We start from the raw sequence: 24,766 nt of genomic DNA, 5'->3' as shown, positions 1-24,766 counted from the left end.
TTTACCCAAAAGAAGTGAAAACTAATGTCCACACAAAAATCTGTACACTAATGCTCACAGCAGCTTTATTCATAACTGCCCAAACTTGGAAGCAACCAAGATGTTCTTCAAAAGGTGAATGGATAAACTATGGTATCTATACAATGTAACAGTCAATGATAAAGAGAAATGAGCTATCCAGCCATGAAAATACAGGGAGGAACCTTAAGTGTATATGACTAAGTGAAAGAACCCAATCTGAAAGGGCTTCATACTATATGATTCCAATTATACGACATTCTGAAAAAGGCAAAAATATGACGACAGTAAAAAAGATCAGTGGTTGCCAGGGTTTGGGAAGAAGGATGGAGGGATGAATAGGTGAAGCACAGGCGATTTTTAGGACAATGAAACTATCTGATATGATACAATAATGGTGGACACATGTCTTTATATATTTTTCAAAACCCAGAGGATGTACAACACAAAGAGTGAACCCCAATGTAAACTATGGACTTTAATTAGTATTGGTTCATAAATCATGGCAAACAGACCATACTAATGCAAGATGTTACTAATACGGGAAACTGGAGGGATGGGGTGAAGAGGTATATGGGAACTCTCCGTACTTTCTGCTTAATTTTTCTGTAAACCTAAAACTGCCTTTTTTTTTTTTTTGAGGATGATTAGCCCTGAGCTAACTACTGCCAATCTTCCTCTTTTTGCTGAGGAAGACTGGCCGTGAACTAACATCTGTGCCCATCTTCCTTTACTTTATATGTGGGATGCCTAAGACAGCACGGCGTGCCAAGCGGTGCCATGTCCACACCCGGGATCCGAACCGGCGAACCCCAGGCCGCGGAAGCAGAATGTGCGAAGTTAACTGCTATACCACCAGGCCGGCCCCTAAAACTGCTTTTTTAAAAAGAAAAAAGTCTATTAATCAAAAATAAATTTTTAACAAATTTTTATAAAATCATCAACTCGTACACTCTAAGATTTAGGCATTTTTCTATATGTAAATTATACCTTAATTTTCAAAAATGAAATACTGAACGGTTCTTTAGATCTTTCATTTAAAAATGGATATAGAACAAAGGTCATAATGATACATTTATGTTTTTTAAAACAAGATGATGTATGTTCTACAAGTGCATATATATGTATATAAGTAAATGCATAGACAACTATGTGAAAAGATATATAACAAACTGAAAAGAGCAGCTCTAGGAAGGTAACAGTATGGCAAAACCACTGGGAAGGGAACAGGATGGAAGGATGGGAGTGGGTTGGGTATGCCTGATCTGTATGTCTTAATCTTTGTTAGGAGAATCTACATTAATTTTTTAAGTTGGCTATTTCTAGGTTTTAAGAACAGGCTTCAGAACTTGAAGAAAAATTTCAAAATGTTTTCTAAACTTTTAAAAATAAACAGCCTTGGCATAGGGGTCAGCCTGGTGGCACAGCAGTTAAGTTTGCATTTTCCGCTTTGGCAGCCCAGGGTTGCTGTTCAGATCCCGAGTGCGGACCTATGCACCATTTATCAAACCATGCCATGGCAGGCGTCCCACATATAAAATAGAGGAAGATGGGCATGGATGTTAGCTCAAGGCCAATCTTCCTCAGCAAAAAGAGGAGGATTGGCAGTGGTTAGCTCAGGGCTAATCTTCCTCAAAAAAAAAAAAAAAGAATAAACAGCCTTGGCATAAATTAACACTGGATATAGGTTTTTATCTGTAAATATTTCCACACTTACAAGGAATTTTAAATCACTCAATTGTGATTGACCAGACAAGAACAAGTACTATTTGCTGATTCCTAGTTTATCAATAATTCCATCCCTACAATGATTATGGTATTTCCATTGTACCCTCTTCTTTCATAACTTAGCTGACTCCTAGGCCCTTCCCCCCATCAAAAAAAAAAAACCTGGTGTAGCGTATGGCACTCTGGTGAACATCACACTAGTAAAATTGTAATACAACATTCTACAGCATCCATTATTTCAGAATATGCAAAAAATTGATCTGAGATATGCTATTGTGACATAGTTAAACTAATAATGTACCAGATCATCAAAACTATCCCATGATTGTCTTTTCTTTCTTACAGTCTTTTCCACTATGCCTTTCTCTAGACAAAATTTACCCTCTGTTCTGCTGTTTGGGTTTTCACTACTGCTGTTCTAGGCTGAATTGTGTTTCCCCAAAATTCGTATGTTGAAGCCCTAACCCCTAATATGACTGTATTTGGAGACAGGATCTTTAAAGAGCTAATTTTGGTTAAACGAGGTCATCAGGTTGGGACCCTAATCCAATAGGACTAGCATCCTTATAAAAAGAAGACTTGTCAAGGATGGATGTGCATAGAGAAAAGGCCATGTGAAGATGCAGCAAAAGGTGGCCATCTGCAAGCAAAGGAGAGGCCTCAGGAGAAATCAAAGCTGCCAACACCTTGATCTTGGACTTTCAGCTTCCAGAACTATGAGAAGATAAATTTCTGTTGTTTAAGTCACTCAGTCTGTGGCATCTTGTTATGGCAGCCCTAGCAAACTAATACAACTATACAGCAGTCTTTGGTACACAATTATTAATACATCATAACTTGGCACTGTATTATAATGAACTCTATAGGATACTAACTCTAGTTTTCTACCATGGCCTAAGAAGTACAATCCTCTTTGTGCCTGGTTGTCATATATGTATGGCTTTCTTTTCCCAACAGAGCTTCAAATATTACACTCAAGTTCCCTTCTCTTCCATCCCCTCAACAGTGATCATCTCTGTCTGATTTCTTTTTTTCCTCCCCAAAGCCCCAACACATAGTTGTATATCCTAGTTGTAAGTCTACTATGCGGGATGCTACCACAGCATGGCTTGATGAGCAGTGTGCAGGTCCGCACCCAGGATCTGAACCAGCATACCGCAGGCTGCTGAAGCAAAGTGCATGAACTTAACCACTCGGCCACAGGGCTAGGCCATCTGTCTGATTTCTGCTCTTATTATTTACCACTGTCAGAGGTCTATTCTCCAACACACTACCAAAAGTGTAATGAGACATATTTGCTACTTCCCACTCTGACATCTTTTTCTCCCTCACTCACTCCTTTACCAGCTGCTTCATGTATACCTCTTAGCCTTGCATTGTTGACATGAGACAATGAGAGCACTTCTAGTCAATGAACAAAGCAATAATATGCTGGTTTCTATTATTTATCTTATTGCTCACACCAGTAGGCAATTTTTTTCTGACTGTTGGAGCTCTTCCTTGAGTTGGGAAAATTCAAATGCTAATTCTGTATAGCTTATTAAAATGAAAAAACACTGCTCTTCAAATACTATCTAAAGAGAGTCCAGCTTTTACATCAACAAAGCATGTGCTAAAAGTTGATTTTTCTACTTACACTGGTTATGTCTGTGCTCATTTATCCAGTCATCCAGTCTCCCTTCCCTCACCAACAATGTACATATTTGCAAAGAATAGCCTCCCAAAGGTCAGAGTATGATCAAAGAACAGAGTATTCCTTACCAAATTACTCAGGAATTAAGCCTAAAATTTTGTTCTCATTTGAATGCTACACTGAACAACTAAGTTAACACTTCAAAATACTCAAAATATTGCCTTACTGACTCAAGAGTCAAAACATTACAGAAAAATGGATCATTTTTATTCCTTCAAGATCTTCACCTTATCAATAGCAATGGTGCCCGATCGCTTACAGAAAAATTCAATCTTGAGTGTTTCCTTGGGTTTTGGTACTTTTAAAAAGGTCATCATTCACCATCTGTCAAAAACTATATAGTGACAATGGCTTCAAGTGGGATTCTAGAAAGCTCACCTCTATTTTGTTAAGCTGTGAGATAATGCTAAATAACTTATGGAGACTGAGTACTCATGAAGTTACTAGTTTTATGCAAAATAAAAGTGCAAGTTAATCATTATCTTACTGCATAGTAATTAGAATCAGATAACAAACCACAAATTACTTATCAGCACATCAGTAAAATTTTAGCTATGCTGAACATTTAGAGAAGTCATTCCAGAAATCTAAGTCTTTCAACAAATCAGAATTTCAGCTCTTTAAGCATTAGATGTTGTTGTTTTCAAATACTCTGGATAAAATTATTCCTACAATATATTTCTACATTTATATCCTTTTAAGCAGAGCATATTGAATATAATTTACTCATTTCTTAAGAATTGGAATCTTGTAATAAATGTCAATTTTTATGATACAGTGATATTCACAGAAACTACTAACATAGATGTGCAAAGTTGACTGGCCCTAACCTGAATATCGCCAGATTGGCTTACTTTTAGTTTACAGAAAAGCTTTTCATGCAGTCAGCATGACGACCTATAAATGTCCCTCTGTTTTCATTGCTGCTTCTAATCCACGTGACCTTAGAAACCAATACTGATTTGAATTATCTAAAATAAGTCTAACCTCTAAATGAAACCCTGAGGGACTCTCATATAAGTACAGAAATGTTAACCATATATTTTCATAAAATCTCCATTAAGCATTTAGAGATTTTTTGTTTGCAATGTAATTTTGTGGGAAAAACATGACCTTTATAGTCACACAAGGGTTCAGATCCTACTTTTAGGAATTACTAGGTGTGTAATCCTGGGTAAATAATAAACCATCTTCCCTAAATGTTTGGATACTTGTTAAAAGACATCACCGTCATCACCTAACTCACAGCTGCTAGGAAATTAAATGTGATAATGTACATAAAAAACACTGATTACTACAAAGTAGGTACAAAATTAAAAGGCCAACTTTCATCTTTGATTCATATAGTTACCACGGCAAATTTACTAAATTCTACTGTATTTTACAGAGTCAACAAATTTTCCATTTCTTTTCCAACATTTTTTTGTTCTCAAGTATGTATATATGTTGTTATACTTCCCTGCCAAAATAGCTTTTGAGTATTTTATGTCTTTCTTGTCCTCTGTAACTGAGACACTTCTCCTGCATGGTCCAGGCAGCAGAAATCCTCAAGATTGTACTGGGAATATGGGAAAGAATGTGCAATCCTAACTGCTCACATTCCTACATCATAAATAAGCTTCCTAAAGACAAAGTCTTATCTGCTACTTACTAGTAACAACTTTGGGACAAGCTACTCTATCTCTCTAAACCTTAACTTCTTCATATTCAAAAAAGAATATCAGGGACCGGCCCCGTGGCCAAGAGGTTGAGTGCATGTACACCACTTCAGCAGCCCAGGGTTTCACTGGTTTGGATCCTGGGCGAGGAAATGGCACCGCTCGTCAGGCCACATTGAGGCGGCATCCAACATGCCAAAACTAGAAGGAGCCACAACTAAAATATACAACTATGTATTGGGGAGATTTGGGGAGAAAAAGCAGAAAAGAAAAAAAAGGAAGATTGGTAGCAGTTGTTAGTGAGGGTGCCAATCTTTTAACAACAAAAAAAAAGAATATTAATCTCCAATAATATGGCCAATTACTTAGAACAAAACACTCACTGAAATTTTTTTAACTAAATAAGATAGAAAATATACATCCTTAAAAGGATCCAAGAGCTGACAATACAGTAAGGAACTAAGGCCAAAACATAAGAAAGGGCAGGAATTAAGAAAGGTGGGCAGAGTACTGAAGCCAAGTTAGCCCCTGACCAAAGCCAATTTGAGCTTTGGTTTTCACAGTCTCACAAAGATAGAAGCCAAGCCCAGGGCCCACTCTGGGTAGTGAGTATGACAGGAGACCCTATACCACAAGACTGGAACTCATAAAATGAACAAAAGTAAACCTGTCCCATGCTAACCTATCCCCTAAGAACTGCAAGGAAAGTTGCTCTGGCTCTGGCACTGAGCTGTAAAGGAAAAGGGGAAAGAAGAGATGCTGACAAGTTATAACTTTCTCTGGAAAGGGCCAGATATAAATACTTTAGGCTTTGGAGGCCATGTGGTATCTGCTGCAACCACTCAGCTCTGTCTCTGTAGCATGAAAACAGCCATAGGCAATATAGAAACAAATGAGTATGGCTTTGTTCCAATAAAACTTTAGGGGCACTGAAATTTGAGTTTATATAATTTTCACGTCACAAAATATTATGCTTTTTTACCAATCATGTAAAAATGTAAAAGCCATTCTTAGCTTGCGACCTTATAAAAATAGGTGGCACAGGCCACAGTTCGCCTTAACCACAAGACACACAGCACCACCTCAGCTACCACTACCCTACCCACACAATACACATACACACACACACATTTGTGGTCCTAATTCACATCACCTGGGTGACATACAAAAAAAAAAACCAAGGTTATAGACATCTAGAATATGCATGTACAAATGTCACAAACAATGTCCCAAAAAAAGGCATTATTTAGACCAAAAAAGAAGGAAACAAAGCACCATGAATGAGAGTAAGTAAACAAAAGATAGAAACAGATCTGCAAAAATTTTCAGATACTGGACATGATCATACACAAAATATAACTGCTTACTAATGTCAAAAGCAATAAACAAGCCTGAAAAATATCTGAAGGAGACAAAACCCATAAAAAATGACTTGGAAGATTTGAAAAAGAACTAAAAAGAACTTTAAAATTGTAAAGCACAACAATTGAAATTAAAAATAAAATGGAATAATTGAAGAAAAATTGGTGAACTAAAAGACATATCGGAAGAAATTACAGTGAAAGAAAAAAAATTAAAAAACAAGGTTAAGAAACATGTAGGAAAGAGAGAAATTCTAATATATGTAAGTTGGATATCCAGAAAAAGAAAAGCACTGAAATAGTAACATGGTGTTCTTTGAAAACAAAGAGAAATTAGTAACAAAAAGATGACTAGGAATAACAAATAGTATCTTTCACACCAATATATATCCCATCCCACATACCCTTTTGCAATGTGACGCTGACATTTTTCCCTGTGTTCTTTCCCCCTTGAACTTGGATGGATCTTTCTATCTGTCTGGACCAACAGAACGCATTGAAGTGAGGCTGAGTGACTTCCAAGGCTAGGTCAGAAACAACAACGTGGCTTCTACCTGGCACTATCTCCCTCAGAAATTCGAGCAATCAGACCACAACAATATTAAAAAGTTCCATCAAAAAATCTACATGGCAAGCAATTGAGGCAGAACTGCCAAGCTGAACCGCTCCTGAATTTCTGACCAACAAAAACAATAATAAGCCACTAAGTTTTGGGCTTAACTTGTTACGGCACAACAGATAACTAACATACTAGGAAATATCTAACTGTAAATTTAAAAATATAGTCCTGTTTTGGTGGTGAACACAATGCAGTCTATATCAAAGTATAAATATAATGCTGTACACTTGAAATTTATACAATGTTATAAACCAATGTGACCTCAATAGAATAAATATATAGTCCTAAATAATCCATGTGACAAGTAAATAAAAAATATTTTGAACTAAACGATAACAAAAATACTACATTTCAAAACTTGAGAGAAGCAGCTAAAGCAATACTTTACAGGAAAATTTATAACCCTAAACAAGTACAACAGAAAAAAACAAAAATTAGGAAACAGTCTATTCAACAAGACAGAAAAAGAGTAGCAAAATAAACCTAGGACAAGTAAAAGAAAATAACAGAAATGAGAAATAAAAAGAAAATATACAATAGAAAGGGACAACAAAGCCAGAAGTTGTGTCTTTGAAAAAACTATAAAGAAAAGCCAGAAGAATCTACAGATAATCTCTTATTAATTCTATAATTTAACAGACACAATTTGATATGTTTTATATTTCTATATACCAGCAGGAAACAATTAGAAAATAATCTTTTAAAGATATCACTACTTAAAATTGGATCAGAAAATATGAAACGCTCAGGAATAAATCTAACAAATAATGTACAAAACCTCTACTGAAAAAAATGAGACTATTATGAATCATTACAGAAACAGACAGATATCCATGTTCATAGATTGTTAAGACTCAATATTGGAAAAATGTAGGTTTGCCCTAAATTAACCTATAGAGTCAATTCAATCTCAATAAAAACCCCAAATGTTGTTTTTATGTTGGATTATTTGTTGGGTTTTTTGTGTGTGTGGAATTTGACACAGTGATTTTAAAATATATATGAAAGTGGGCCAAAAACAGCCAAGACTCTCTAGAAGACCAACAGCAAAGTGGGAAGACATGCTTTACCAGGTATCAAAACTTATAAAGTTATGGGGCTGGCCCGGTGGTGCAGCGGTTAGGTTCACATGTTCTACTTCGGTGGCCAGGGTTTGCTGGTTTTGATCCCGGGTGCGGACCTAGGCACCGCCTGTCAGGCCATGCTGTGGAAGGCATCCCACATATAATGTAGAGGAAAATGGGCACAGATGTTAGCTCAGGGCCGGTCTTCCTCAGGAAAAAAGAGGAGGATTGGTGGCAGATGTTAGCTCAGGGCTAATCTTCCAAAAAAAAAAAATCTTATAAAGTTATAAGTAGTTAAGAGAGTATGTCACTAGTATAGAAATAGACAAATAGATCAGTAGAACAGAAAAACAAGACCAGAAACAGAACTACACAAAAATGGACACTTGATATATGTCAGATGTGGCATTGCAGATCAGTGGAGGAAAGATGAACTTTTCAAAATCGATGCTGGGACAATCAAGTATCCATTTAGGGTGAGGGTAGATGAAACTGGACTTCATACTATCCACAAAATCTACTCAAGGTGAAGACCAAATTTGCGAAAGGTTACAACTTAAAAACTCTTAGAAGATAATATAGGAGAACATCTTACCTCAGGAAAGAGTTTCTTTAAAAGGATTCAAAAAGCACTAGCCAAAGTTGATAAATTCAACTATATCAAAACTGAGAGGGCCAGCCCAGTGGTGCAGCGGTTAAGTGCACATGTTCTGCTCCAGCAACCCAGGGTTTGCCGGTTCGGATCCTGGGTGCAGACATGGCACTGCTTGGCACGCCATGCTGTGGCAGACGTCCCACATATACAGTAGAGAAAGATGGGCACGGATGTTAGCTCAGGGCCAGTCTTCCTCAGCAGATGTTAGCTCAGGGCTAATCTTCCTCAAAAAAAAAAAGACTGCAAAAAAAAAAAAAACTGAGCAATTCTGTTGATCAACAGGCACCACAGAGAGTGAAATAACAAGCCAAAAACAGAAGAAACTTGTAACAGGTATAACTGAAGAACCAATAACCAAAACACATACAGAATTTCTAAAAATCAGTAAGAAAAGCACAGACGATCTAATAGAAAAAAATTGGGCAAACAACTGGAACAGGCACATCACATAAGAAGAAAACTCACATAAGAAGACATAAAACACTAGGGAAAGTGTTCATTAGTAGTCATGGAAATGCAAACTAAAATCATGAGATACCATCACATCCTTCAGATTAGCAAAAATTAAAGTCTGACAATACCAAGTGTTGAAAATGTAGAGCAACGGGGATTCTCACAAATTGTGTTAGTGGAAGCATAAACTGAAAAAATTTTGAAAAATACTTTGCCATATGTGCATACCTCACAACCTAGCAATTCCATTCTTAGAAATTCTACAGAAACATTTGTGCACTTGCAAACATGAAACAGGTAAAAGACGACTCACCACCGAATTGTCTGTATAACAGCAAGAAACTGAAATCAACTCAAATGCCCATCAAAACTAGAAAGAATAGAGACTGTAGAAGTGACGTCAGCAACATGGTGGCATGAGCTCACCCGGGACTCTCCCTCCTCCAAATTAGAACCAAAAAGAGCATCTGCTTTCCAACCAAAAAAAAAAATCCCAAGAACAGAAATCGTCAGAGACCCACAGCAGTCAAACGATGGAAGGGGGAGAGGGTGGAGCCGCCCTCGGAGGAGGTGGCACAGGGTAGGAGAGAACTTCACTCCCTCCCCCAGAGACTGGGACTGCTGCCACGGGTGAGGGAAGGAGCAGGGGAGGGGCCACGCATCCAGGGATGGTCCAGGACTCCTACGCCCATGCAGTGGAAACCCTCTAAGGGGGGAAAGCTTTGGCATGTGGGGACCCCAGCAAGCCAGGGCCCCAGGAGACTAGAGAGCGAGAGCTGACACGAATCCAGGTCAGCATGCAAGAGAAAGTGCCCCTTCTCCCCCAACCCGGCTGCGGGCCGCCATCGCAGCTAAAGGCCAAGGGCTCAGAATGCACGGCTCTCAACCCCCATCTAGTGGCGACAGGCTGTAACTGCAACTGAATAATACCATCGTGCACAAAAACCGCTCCTCTACCATCCAGCAATTTATAAAAGCTCCAGTCCAAAAGAAAAACAGTAAAAATGCAGAAGTATGTCCTGAGGACTTGGAAATAGGTAAACTAAGTGAAGATGAGTTCAAAAATAGCTATCATCAAAATACTCAATGAGGTAAAGGGAAATATGGAGAAACAACTCAACGACTTCTGGAGTTACTTCACAAAAGAGATTGAAACCATAAAGAACAATCAAACAGAAATACTAGAGATGAAAAATACAATGGATCAGATAAAACAGAATACAGATTCCCTGAATACCCGTGTAGACACCAGAGAGGAACAAATTAGCATAATCGAAGATAGACAGGCTGAATGGCTCCAGACAGAGGAAGAAAGAGAACTAAGAATTAAAAAAACTGAAGAAAATCTCCAAGAAATAGCTGACTCAATGAGAAAATGCAACTTAAGAATAATCGGAATTCCTGAGAGCATGGAAAACGAAAACGGAGCAGAAAGTGAGCTCAATGAAATAATAGAAGAGAACTTCCCAAATCTAGGGATTGACAGAGGAATGTGTGTGGAGGAAGCTTTCAGATGTCCTAGATTTGTCAATGTACAAAGATCTACTGCAAGGCACACAGTAGTAAAAACGGCAAAAATGAATGACAAAGAAAGAATACCCAGGGCAGCAACACAGAAGAAAATAACCTACAAATGAACCCCTATCAGACTTTCAGCGGATTTCTCTACAGAAACCTTACAAACTAGGAGAGATTGGAGTGACATATTCAAAATTTTAAAGGATAAAAATCTTCAGCCAAGAATACTCCATCCAGCAAAAATATCCTTCAGATATAAGGGAGAAATTAAATCTTTTCCAAACAAACAAAAGCTAAGGAATTTTGTAGTCACAAGACATCCACTACAAGAAATCCTCAAGAAGGCTCTCATACCTGAAAAAAGAAAAAAAGGGAGAAAGGGGTCACAAAACACAGAGTAGGGAGACAGATAGAATCGGAATAGGATAGCAAATATTCAACTACAGCATTAGGATAAAAGGAAGGAAATCACCAAAGCAAAGACAATCTTATCACTCTAACCACAAACTCACAAGTTGAAATAAGAGATGAAAATAATAATTAAGTACAGGAGGAGGAAAGGGACTGAAACAGTCTAGGCTTAGGAAGTAAGAGACCACCAGAAAATGGACTACGTTATACACGAGATTCTGAATACAAACTTCAGGGTAGCCACTAAACTAAAAAGCAGAACAGAGACACTAAACATAAATAAGGAAAAATCTAAGAAACCAAGCATAAGAAATTGCAGAAGTCAATGGGTAGGCTAAAACACACAGGACGAGAAACAAAGGAAACACAGGAAAACCGGAAAACGAGCAACAGAATGACAGCATTAAGCCCTCATGCATCAATACTCACCCTCAATGTAAATAGATTGAACTCTCCAATAAACTGACACAGAGTGGTGAGACGGATTAAAGAAGAAGATCCAACAATTTGTTGCCTCCAGGAAACACATCTCAGCTCCAAGGACAAACACAGGCTAAGAGTGAAGGGGTGGAAGACAATACTCCAAGCTAATAACAAACAAAAGAAAGCAGGTGTCACAATACTTATATCAGACAAAACAGACTTCAAGATAAGGCAGCTAAAGAGAGACATAGAGGGCCAATATATAATGATCAAAGGGACACTTCATCAAGAAGAAATAACGCTTATAAATATCTATGCACCCAACACAGGAGCACCAAAGTTCATACAGCAACTATTAACAAACCTAAAATAAAAATTCAAAAATAGCACAATTAATAGTGGGGGACCTCCACACCCCACTCACATCAATGGACAGATCATCCAGACAGAAAATCAACAGAGAAACAGTCGAGCTTAATGAAAGGCTAAAACAGTTGGACTTAACATATATATATAGAACACTCCATCCAAAAACAGCAGAATACCCATTCCTCTCAAGCGCGCATGGAACATTCTCAAGGTTACACCATATGTTGGGAAACAAGGCAAACCTCTATAAATTTTTAAAAAATTGAAATAATAACAAGCATCTTCTCCGATCATAATGCTATAAAGCTAGAAATTAATTACAAGAAAAAAGCTGAGGAAGGCGAAGGATGTGGAGACTAAACAATATGCTATTGAATAAGCAATGGATCACTGAAGAAATTAAAGAAGAAATCAAAAAATACCCGGAGACAAATGAAAATGATAACATGCCATACCAACTCATATGAAATACAGCAAAAGCTGTATTAAGAGGAAAATTCAACACAATACAGGCACATAGTAACAAACAAGAAAAATCCCAAATAAGCAATCTTAAACTACACCTAACTGAATTAGAGAAAGAACAAACAAAGCCCAAAGCCAGCAGAAGGAGAGAAATAACAAAAATCAGGGCAGAAATAAATACCATTGAAACAAAAAAGGCAGTAGAAAGGATCAATGAAACAAAGGGCTGGTTCTTTGAGAAGATAAATAAAACTGACAAAGTCCTAGCCAGACTTACAAAGAAAAAAAGACAGAAACTTCAAATAAACAAAATCAGAAATGAAAGAGGAGAAATAACAACAGATTCTGCAGAAATACAACGGATTATAAGAGAATACTACAAAAAACTATATGCCAAAAAAATGGAGAACCTAGAGGAAATGGATAAATTCTTGGACTCCTACAATCTCCCAAAGCTTAGTCAAGAAGAAGCAGACAATTTGAACAGACCAATCACAAGGAAAGAGATTGAAACAGCAATCAAAAGCATCCAAAGAATAAAACCCCAGGACCAGATGGCTTTCCTGGGGAGTTCTACCAAACTTTCAGAGAGGATTTAATACCTATCCTTTTCAAGCTATTCCAAAAAATTAGGGAGAATGGAACACTTCCTAACATATTCTACAAGACCAACATCACGCTGACACCAAAGCCTGACAAGGACAGCACGAAAAAAGAGAACCACAGGCCAATATCGCTGATGAACATAGATGCAAAAATCCTCAACAAAATTTTGGCAACCCAAATTCAGGAATTCATCAAAAGGACCACACATCATGATCAAGTGGGAGTCATACCAGGGACACAGGGATGGTTCAACATCTGCAAATCAATCAACATGATACACCACATCAACAAACTGAGGAATAAAAACCACATGATCATCTCAATAGATGCAGAGAAAGCATTTCACAAGATCCAACAGCCATTTATGATAAAAACTCTGAACAAAATGGGGATAGAAGGGAACTACCTCAACGTAGTAAAGGCCATATATGACAAACCCACAGCCAACATCATACTCAATGGGCAAAAACTGAGCGCAATCCCCCTGAAAACAGGAATGAGACAAGGATGCCCTCTATCACCACTCATATTTAACATAGTACTGGAGGTTTTGGCCAGAGCAATTAGGCAAGAAAAGTTATAAAAGGAATCCAAATAGTGAGTGAAGAAGTGAAACTCTCACTGTTTGCAGACGACATGATCTTATATATAGAAAACCCCAAAGAATCCATAAGAAAATTTTTAGAAGTAATCAACAACTACAGCAAAGTTGCAGGGTATAAAATCAATTTACACAAATCAGTAGCATTTCTATACTCTAATAAGGAACTAACAGAAAAGAACTCAAGAACACAACACCATTCACAATCGCAACAAAAGGAACAAAATAACTCGGGGTGAATTTAACTAAGGAAGTGAAAGACTTATACAACGAAAATTACAAGGCTTCTCTGAAAGAAATGGATGACGACATAAAGAGATGGAAAGACATTCCACGTACATGGATTGGAAGAATAAACAGAGTTAAAATGTCCATTCTACCTAAAGCACTCTACGGATTCAACGCCATCCCAATCAGAATCCCAAGGACATTCTTTACAGAAATAGAACAAAGAATCCTAAAATTCATATGGGGCAACAAAAGACCCCAAATTGCTGAAGCAATCCTGAGAAAGAAGAACACAGCTGGAGGCATCACAATCCCTGACTTCAAAACATACCACAAAGCTACAGTAATCAAAACAGCATGGTACTGGTACAAAAACAGGTGCACAGATCAATGGAACAGAATTGAACACCCAGAAATAAAACCACACATCTATGGACAGCTTACCTTCGACAAAGGAGCTGAGGGCATACAATGGAGAAGAGAAAGTCTTTTCAACAAATGGTGCTGGGAAAACTGGAAAGCCACATGTAAAAGAATGAAAATTGATCATTCTTTTTCACCATTCACCAAAATAAACTCAAAATGGATCAAAGACCTAAAGGTGAGACCTGAAACCATAAGGCTTCTAGAAGAAAACGTAGGCAGTACACTCTTTGACATCAGTATTAAAAGGATCTTTTCGGACATCACGTCTTCTCAGACAAGGGAAACAACAGAAAGAATAAACAAATGGGACTTCATCAGACTAAAGAGCTTCTTCAAGGCAAAGGAACATAGGATTGAAACAAACAAACAACCCACTAACTGGGAAAAAATATTGCAAGTCATACATCTGACAAAGGGTTATATACCATAATATACCATATATACCATTATACCATGATATATAAAGAACTCACACAATTCAACAACAAAAAATCAAACAACCCGATCAAAAAATGGGCAGGAGAAATGAACAGACATTCCTCCAAAGAAGATATACAGATGGCCAATAGGCACACGAAAAGATGTTCATCATCACTGTGCATCAGGGAACTGCAAATCAAAACTACACCAAGATATCACGTTCCACCCATTAGAATGACAAAAATATCTAAAACTAATAGTAACAAATGTTGGAGAGGTTGTGGAGAAAAAGGAACCCTCATACACTGCTGGTGGGAATGCAAACTGGTGCAGTCACTATGGAAAACAGTATGGAGATTCCTCAAAAAATTAAAAATAGAAATACCATACGATCCAGCTATCCCACTACTGGGTATCTATCCAAAGAACCTGAAATCAGCAATTCCAAAAGTCTCATGCACCTCTATGTTCACTGCAGCATTATTTACAATAGCCAAGACGTGAAAGCAACCTAAGTGCCCATCAACAGATGACTGGATAAAGAAGATGTGGTATATATACACAATGGAATACTACTCAGCCATAAAAAAGAACAAAACCATCCCATTTGCAACAACGTGGATGGACCTTGAGGGAATTATGTTAAGTGAAATAAGCCAGATAGAGAAGTACAATCTCTGTATGACTCCACTCATATGAGGAATTTAAACATGTGGACAGAGAGAACAGATTAGTGGCTACCAGGGGAAAGGTGGGGTGGGGGGTGGGCACAAAGGGTGAAGGGGTGCACCTACAACACGACTGACAGACATAATGTACAACTGAAATTTCACAAGATTGTAACCTATCATTAACTCAATAAAAAAAACACTAGTAAGAATATATTGTAGTATAATCATACAATGGAATACTTTAGCAAAACAAAATCTAATGAATTATGGCTAACTATAACAACTTGGAATTAATTTCCCAAATGCTGAACTAAGCTTTTAAAATCACATAAAATAATCACATGTACAAAAACTAAACTACATTATAGGTAACTAAACTACATTAAAATATTAAACTATACAAGAAAACTAAACTATATTATTTAAGGATATACAACATGGTGTTTAAAACTATAAAGTAAGAAAATGATTATCACAAAGGTCAGGATAACAGCAACCTCCACAGAGGGGAATATGTTGACAAGGGTAAGAGGAGGGTGAGGTAAGGGGGAGGCAATTCTGATTTGTTGACCTGGGCGATGAAAACACAAATATTCACTTCATAATTTTCTTTAAATTGCACATTTTATCATTCTCTTGTATATATCAATAAAAAGGAATATGTTTGCTATGGTAATTTAATAAATAAAGCAACCTATGTAAGTCCAGTACCTAGTGTGCATTAAAAAAAAATAAGCTACTATAACTATACAATTTTTTGTATCCTGTAAAGTGCCCACCACAACAAGTTACTCATGGTAGATGCTCAAATATTTTGTTCAATAAATGAAACAAATCCCTTTCAATCACTGCACTAAAAGACAATTTAGATCAGAATGGATAGGTTCTCTAACTTCTAATTTCTATTTCAAAAGCCCTAGAGCTTGAATTCCTTGTATCCTAACAGGTACCCTTTCCTCTCCCTTTAGCATCCCTGATCTCTTAATCTTTAAACTCATAATACACATCTTACCTGCCTTACTAGACTGTTAAGTAGCTGTTCATTAAATGCTTGGAATCCTATAATCTGAGAAATTTAAAGCAGAAAAGAGGAAGAAGAAAGGCTAAAGTTAAGGAAAGGGGAAACTGTGGGAAAAAAACAGCAAACACAGAACTTGAGTTATCCTTACATGAAAATACCCAGGACATCAGGTTTTAATTCCACAGCTTCAAGGAGCCAAGAAGCATAGGGTGACAAAGCAGGTAAATCATCTGTTGTCCCTCTGACTCAGGTACCATAAAACAATTAAAGCAGATTAACATTCATATCGATCACCTACTAGGGGAAAGAAAGTGTACCTATGTCCCAAAATATATCTACATTTCTTGAAATTCTCTTAACAACAACAACAAAACACACAACAACAAAGCCCTCTTGGATTATAAGACTCTGTGGAACAAATCAACTCCTTCTCAATTACCTAGGGAACAAACTTTACTTCTTAAATAATTTATTCAATATGTATTACTTATCCATAGTTCAAAAGATTAAACACAAATACCCATCAGATCCAGACTTGTTAATAAAATTATGGTATATCAACGCAACAGAATATTATGCCTCCGTAAAAAAGAATGAGAAAGATCTGTATATACCAATATGGGATGCTCTCCAGAATATATTAAGTGAGAAAAAAAAAGAGGTACAAAACAATATATATAGTATCTTACCTTCGATGTATGAAGGGAGAATACACACATGCACAGATATCTTATTTTTAGAAGAAAAAAATACTGTAATGATTGATCAGAAATCTACAAAAATGGTTATCTATAGGGGAGCAAGGAGGAAACAGAGTAGAAGGGATGGAGATACATATTCCTTTTCATGTGGTTTCTCCTTTTGAACTATGTGTTTTACACACTCCAAGGGTAATATTAAATCAAAAAACAGAGGAAGCAAACCCTAAAATGAAAAACAAATGGATCTAACTACATATCAAATTAGTAGCAATCACACTGAGAAAATAGTAATTTCAAGTGACTTTTGAATACAGTACTAACAATAAGTATACCCTTAATGGGATACGTTCTGAGGACAAAATGAAATGCAAAGAAATCTTAAACTTCACTGAGTAGTTTTATTTATTTTGAAACTACTTTAGGCATACTTAGAAAAAAAACAATTACATCAATATTAACAAAAACTAAGATCTTCAATGTAAAAGAGATTAAAAGTAATTTTTAAAAACAGATGAAGAAAGAAACCTACAATGTCAAATTTGAACTAGAATTATCAATATGACCTCCTGGTTTTTCTTCCCTCCTGACAAGGCCTAAAAACAATGACAGCCCCATAACAAGAAGCATACTTAGCATCCAGATATTGGTTTATAAATATGAGCCTCCACTCTAAAGAGACAGAGCTCCTTGGAGAAATTGCTGATTCCAGCCCAAGCAAGAAAAGTCCCTGGTCAGCCAAGATACCTTGTACCCAAAAGTAAAGAATCACTCAAAGACGAATAATGGGTTCATGCAAAAAGAACTCAGGAGTCTACTTGAAGGAACTCCCAATGTCCTTATTTGAGACAATTTAAACATCCAAAAGGAAATGTCTGTAACTAATTGTATACAACAAATAAAAATCCAAGAGACCATTAAAAAACTCATTTGTCACCACCATAGATGACTATTAGACCAACTCCGCACTCTGAAAACTAGAGGGGAAAGAATTAAGTGTGTATTTACTCTGCCCTTTTAGGAGGAACTGTAGTTCACTCCCAGTTGATGAAGGTCATAACGCTCTTGCTAGCTTGAAGAACGACAGCTAATACACGTAAAACAATTACAGAATTAGAAAATCTTTTTGCTGAGGAAGACTTTTGCTGAGCTAACATCTGTGCCAATCTTCCTCAATTTTATGTGGGATGCCACCACAGTGTGGCTTGACGAGCAGTGCTAGGTCTGCACCCAGGATCTGAACCTGCAAACCCCAGGCGGCCAAAGCAGAGTGCACAAACAACCACTACACCAACGGGCCAGCCCCAAAAGTACCATTTTTCAACCTCCAATTAAATAACTTATTTGCCTAAGGCTCAAGAAAGGATGCTAAAATTATTAGGTAAAGAATTTTGAAGAATGCAATATTTTTATGGTACCAAAGTATCACCCCTACAGATTATTGTACTTGATGATCATAGGAGGAAAAAAATAACTCTTACAATGAAGAGAGATAGCAAACCCCACCTTAAATCTCATAAAACTTAGATCGCTAATAGTGACATTATGTAGCTCCCATAGTAGGCATATGAAATACAACATCACCTATGAAGTATTCTTGCCAAAACTTTTTAACATGTATCTAATCAAGCCTTTAAAATAGAACTTACAGTTTACAGGATACACAGGGAACAGAGGAAATTTAAGTTAAACAAAAGCACAAAGAAACAATCAGGTAACTCTAGAAAACAGGCCATTCTACAAGATAATGATCTGGTCTTGTCAAAGAAATTTCAATACCATAAGAAAGGAGAGTGAAGGAAAGAAGCTTTCTAGATGAAAAGAGACGAAAAAGATAATCAAATGCAATGCAAAAATCTTGATTGAATTCTGATTTGAAAAAATCATTTTCTGGGACAATTGGTAAAATTTAAATATAGACTGAATATTAAATGTTATTAGGAAATTTCTGTTATTTTTCTTAGGGGTTGGCAATGGCACTGTGGTGACGTAGAGCATATCTATTTCCTCAGGAGATACATGCTAAAATATTTTGAAGTAAATGTCAATATTCGCAACTTTCAAAAGGTTCAGTAAAAGTATATACACACATACACATAGAGAACAATAAAGCAAATATGGATGGCATATCGGTAACTTCTGAATCCAGGTGGCAGATATACCAATGTTCTTTGTTCTATTCTTTCAAGCTTTCAATATTTTCAAAGTTTTTTATTATAAAAAAGTAGGGGGGAAATAGGAAGAAAACTAAAAGAAGGTAGTTGAAAAGTAAAGAAAAAACATGATCTCAAAATCATTTATGAATACACATCTACACAGTCACCTGAAGAACCTTCTCCCTTACATAAAAAAAGAGATTACTCAGCCCACTATCATCTGATCAATATAAGTAAACAGATTTCAAACAAATACTTACACACTATAAACAGCAATAGTACTATAACCTGTCAACGATTTGAGGAATGTTTGCCATTGGCAAACAGAACATTTTGTTATGATACCTACCACTGAATCAAAACACATTCTTACATCCCTTAATCTGACATACTAAGACATCAAGAGAAGCACTTCTTTGAAATTTTTTGAATTGAAAAATATGATCACATTTGAAAGACAGCTAGCCGACTATCCTCCTAAGATTTACTTCTATTTCCAACAAACTTTTATTAGCCATTTATTCTAAATGCCACAAAACGAAATTCTTTAAATTCTTATCTTGTATTTAAACACAACAAAAAATAGAGGGGCCAGCCCCTTGGCCAAGTGGTTAAGTTCATGTGTTCTGCTTCAGTGGCCCAGAGTTTGCCAATGTGGATCCTGAGCACAGACCTAAACACTGCTCATCAAGCCATGCTGTGGCAGCATCCCACACAGAAGAACTAGGAAGGACTTACGACTAGGATATACATCTACGTACTGGGGCTTTGGGGAGGGGAAAAAAAAGAAAAAACAAGAAAAAAGAAGACTGACAATAGATGTTAGCTCTCGGCCAATTTTCCCCACAAAAAAAAAAAAGAAAGAAAGAAACAGATATACTCAAGTGGGAAAAGGAAGACTTGTTGATTATCAACTATACGCTTGGTGCTTTACATAAAGTGTTTAATGATAACCTTATGAGGTAAATATTCCCGTTTAAGAGATGAACATCTTTAAGCTCAGAAATGTTAAGTAACTAGCTCATAAATAAGAGCTCATAAGTGATGAGGCTGGAAACTGAATTAAGGTCTGTTAGAAATCCAGGTTTGAAAGTCCATATTCTCTCCACTTAACTGGCCTTAATGGATTTAATATTTATACAAAGAAAAGTCCACCTAAGGAAATTAAGTTTAAAAGAATATCATCATATTCAAAGAGCTACATAATCTTAAAGTTTAAGAAAGATTAAAACTGAGAAAAAAGAAAAAGTATACTCTAAAATTATTGTTAGTTGTAAAAAAGAACCAATTCTTAGCAAGCCAGCTGTCTATGACACAGGACAGCTAGTACTTTCCTCTCTGTACATGTAAAATTATACTCCAGTTGCCCGCTGGATGACCCCACTGCCAAATATGCTAGCAACATAATTCACATTAAAACCCAGAGGCCAAACAGCATTTGGAAAGTGCTGTACATGTATACTATACCCATCTCAACATGTTCACCACTCAAAACTAACAGGCTATTTTCAGCAAATATTCTTTGATCTATCTTATCTTTTTCTGCCACTCTAAAATTATATTAAACTTATAAACAAGAAAATCTACCTAAATACAAACATCCCACAACTGAATATTAGAATATTAGTATTACATGATCTTGAATTTGTCTATGACATAAAAGGATGCCAAAATTACATTTCTATAATATAAATTATGCAGTTTCTTTCTATAGGTTCAAAATTCCAATGCCTATGTCTCTTGTACGTCTAAAGACACACACAAAATATGCAGAGAAATCTATATGTTAAAGAGTTTTCCTATTTAAAATTAAATCCTCCTGAACTGGATTAGTGACTAGAAGAGGGCATGAGGGAGCTTGTGGAGTTGTAGTAATATTCCGTATCTTGATGTGGATGTTGGTTACACTGGTGTGGTCACTTGGTAAAAATTCACTGAGCTGTACATTTATGATCTCTGTACTTTTTTGTGTACTTTATAATTTATAAAAAGCTTATATTTTAAAAATTCTCAATCTAAAAACCTGCCTTACTATATTACATTGATATCAAAGATGTTAAAGCCCAGTGAAGAAAATAAACAAGTAATCAGGAATTTCATTAGAGAGCTATGACAGAAGTAAGCACTATGTACCACAGGAGCACATAAGAGTTGCACCTAACTTATCCTGGAAGATGTAAAAGAAAGTTTCCTGAAGATACATCTGAACTGAGCGCTGAAGGAAAGGACTCAGCCAAATGAAGCAAGGCGGAAGGGGAAGATTGGAAAGGGAACAGAGAGTGCAAAGACAAGAGGAAAAGCACTTTATCTGAAAGGAAGCCTAATTTGAATAAGACTGTATCAAATAATTTATGGAAGAGAGCAAGGAGGAAAGCCTAGAGAAGAGTCAGATCATGAAGAATCTCATATACATTCCATGCTACAGTTTAAAGTTTATCCTGAAAGCAAGAAGAAAGCACTGAAGATCTTTCAACAGGAAAAATCATGATTAGATTTGAATTTGTGCTGTAAATGTCATTTATGGTGCCTGCCATACCTGCAAGCCCATTTTGTGAGAAACCAGCTTGCACACTGGCCCATGCTTTTCACATTATGATCCTGCCCCACACCCACATGCACAAATAAACACATGGCCAACACTAAATGGCCAGGAGTGGTCACATGACCCAAGTACCCAGGCTTGCTAGCAGCCCATGAGAAAAAGAGCTGAGCCAAAGAGATTGCTTCTCAGGAACTCAATCCAGAAAATCCTAGTGAGAAGGAAGAAGTTAGCAACAGGAGCTCAAGTTTATAAGATAGCAGCCAGGAGGCAAGATTTTGGCATGGGAGTGACACAATAGTTATAAAGAGACAGAAATTAGGAATAAATGGAAGCTATGAAACAGAGGGGGAAAAATTGGAGTAGAGAGAAAAAAATAAGCCACAGAGAAATAGAGTAGCTAAAACAAGTTAACAGTAAAGCACTAGAGTGAAATCTGTCTTTTCCTACTTCTAGTTCTAGTTTTATTTATTAAGCTCCTGTTCTTCTTGAGACCAAGGTGTTTAACTTTTTCAGGGTTCCCTTGTGCCTGTTACCTTTCAATAAGCACTCCACTACCTAAGGTAACTTGAGTCTCTTGCTTGCAACTGAAAGAGGCTAACTAAAAGAGCATTTTAGAACACTTACTCTGGCGGCAGTTCAGAGAATGAACTGAAGGGTATGGCAAAACAAGAGACAGAAGAGAGCAGGCTAGAAGACCACTTAGAAAGCATTACAGAAGCACGACATTTGGGGTTAAAATAGAGACAATAAAAATAGCAATAAGGAATGATCTGAAATATCATGAGGGAGAATAAGTAGACTTAGTGATCTTGGTAGTAAGGTACAGAGTGAAAAGGAAGATGATTCCCAGGTCCATGAAGCCTTCATGAGGAGACAGCAGTGCCATTCATCAAGACAGGAAATCAAAAGAAAAATTTTGTTTCAGTTTGTCTCCCTCTCCCCCACCTTTTTTGAGGGAAGAGAGGTAGAGAATAGTTTTATTCTGTACATGTTTGAAGTGCTTGTGAAACGTGAATCCAAGTGGAGATGTCCATTAGCAGTGATTTATAGGGGTCTAGAGTACAGCAAAAGCTCTACACAGTAGCTCCAGACTTAGGAAGAAATACATTAACGTCATAGTTTTAAAACATGACTGAAAATTCTTCAGCTAATATTTATTTTAAACTAAATTAACATAATTAAAAATCAGGTAAATCAAAAAACTTATTCTTGGCAAACCACACTGTCAACCCTCTGCACTTCTCTGCAAACACTGAAGATTGAACAAGCTTCAACAATAGTGTAATCCAAATGATTAGGAAAGATGTGATTTATACTACTAATGTTTACTGAGGCTTTACTCTTTTAAAAAAAACCTAAGTTTACTCCATTTCCCTCATGAATTATATACCACTAATGTTAACTAAGGGAAAAAACTGTTAAAAAGTCATGTTAGACAGTGAACCTCGCTACTGATGCTTAAACTATAATAACAAGATTTTTTTTAAGTTAATCACATAATTTACAGCTTAACATTCAACTCTTCCTATACTGTAAATGTTGGGTTTCTGTCCTACAATCTGTTCTCCTCTCATCTATACCCTTTGCTCCAGAATCTATTACTACCAACCCAGAACTTGATAATAAGCTTAAGCCACAAATCCAGCTGCCTACTGGCCATCTACATCGGACAGAAGTATAATCACCCAAATGTCAGAAATTGAATTCCTCTTTCTTGACAAAAAATAAAAATCCCACTCCTCCCTCCTATGGCTCACCACCTCAGTGAAAGGCAGAAGCTAGAAACCTAGATATTATTCTCTATGAACCCTCTCCCTAATCCCAAATTGAATGAAATCACCAAGACTTATCTATTCCCAATACTCAAATCCATACCCACTGCCACCATTTGCCTGGACTACCCTCCCAATATTCCTGCCTTTAGCATTAGTCTACCCTTCAATACAACACTCCACACTGCAGCCAGAGTGACCTTTTAAAAATGCAAATCTGATCATTTCAGTCCCCTACACCAAATCCTTCAATAACTTATTTGATAAATATAATCACCATCAAAACTAGTCACTCCACGGAAGCTCAGAGGTTCAAAGAGAAATTTACTTTAGTTATACCCTTTTTTGTAGGTTCAACACAAAAGAATCATCAGGAAATTTTAACAGCTGATACATTTAAAAGAAAAGCATGCAGCACTATTTGTAAAAGCAAAGACTGAAAAATAACCTCAAGACCCAAAATGGAATACTATCCAGCCAGTAAATGAGGCACTTCCATATGTACTATTGTTCAATAACCTCTAGGATCTATTATTAAATGAAATTTTTTAAAAACAAACTATATACAGAGTGTACAGTATGTAAGCATTTGTCTGTGGTGTGTTTTAAAAATATAAATGTACAGACCTGTATACACTAGAAGTATCACAGGAAGGTCACACACGAAGATGGAAACAGTGGTTGCCTCTAAAGAGGGAAAATGGATGGTTGGAGGTAAGAGAGGGAAGAGAAATTTTTTACTGCATACTCTTTTGAACCTTTTGACTTTTATACTATGTTCAGTTATTACCTATCCTTACGATTTTCTCCCTCCTCAGTTCCACACACACAAAATAAAAATTTTAAAAGTACTGACTACAAAAATCTCTCTATACTTCATCCCTGTACCAACGTTAAAATTATGCACTGATCATTTGGGGTAACATTACATTACCTTCTTGACAGCTCAGGAGTTCAACTTCAACAAACAACATTTTATTCAATATTTTACTACTGCTGGGAAGGCTGTTGATAACGTCAGTGAACACTGCATGATAATCGTACTTGCTCCTTGGAAAAGCAACACAGCAGCACCAGGGAGTAAAAACTTAAGTTTAACTGATATTAAAATTTTCAGGGATTAAGTAAAGCTACAAATCCTACTTTTCCAGGAAATTCAAAACCAGCAAACCAAAAAAAAGTCCCCTGGT

General features: G+C 36.7%; 1 protein-coding gene across 45 annotated transcripts in view; it reads right to left on the bottom strand.

Moving 5' to 3' along the window:
* The window catches only part of MYO9A (myosin IXA), a 289,948-nt gene that overhangs the window by 263,619 nt on the left and 1,563 nt on the right, over positions 1-24,766 (bottom strand). For 10 of the 45 annotated variants that reach the window (XM_023654385.2, XM_070234214.1, XM_070234351.1 and 7 more), the window contains exon 2: positions 24,204-24,263. The exons of 15 other annotated variants lie outside the window; for them this stretch is intronic. The gene's annotated coding sequence lies outside the window, so the exon portion shown is untranslated. Of the gene's footprint in view, positions 1-8,736; positions 9,037-11,607; positions 11,766-24,203; positions 24,264-24,766 lie in introns of all 45 variants that reach the window. 20 more of the 45 variants (XM_070234200.1, XM_070234375.1, XM_070234298.1 and 17 more) reach the window with 4 other exon arrangements.

The sequence above is a fragment of the Equus caballus genome, chromosome 1 (genome assembly GCF_041296265.1).
Source record: "Equus caballus isolate H_3958 breed thoroughbred chromosome 1, TB-T2T, whole genome shotgun sequence".
Taxonomy (NCBI): domain Eukaryota; kingdom Metazoa; phylum Chordata; class Mammalia; order Perissodactyla; family Equidae; genus Equus; species Equus caballus.
The sequence above is the reverse complement of the archived record's forward strand: the minus strand, read 5'-3'. Positions and strand labels throughout refer to the sequence as shown.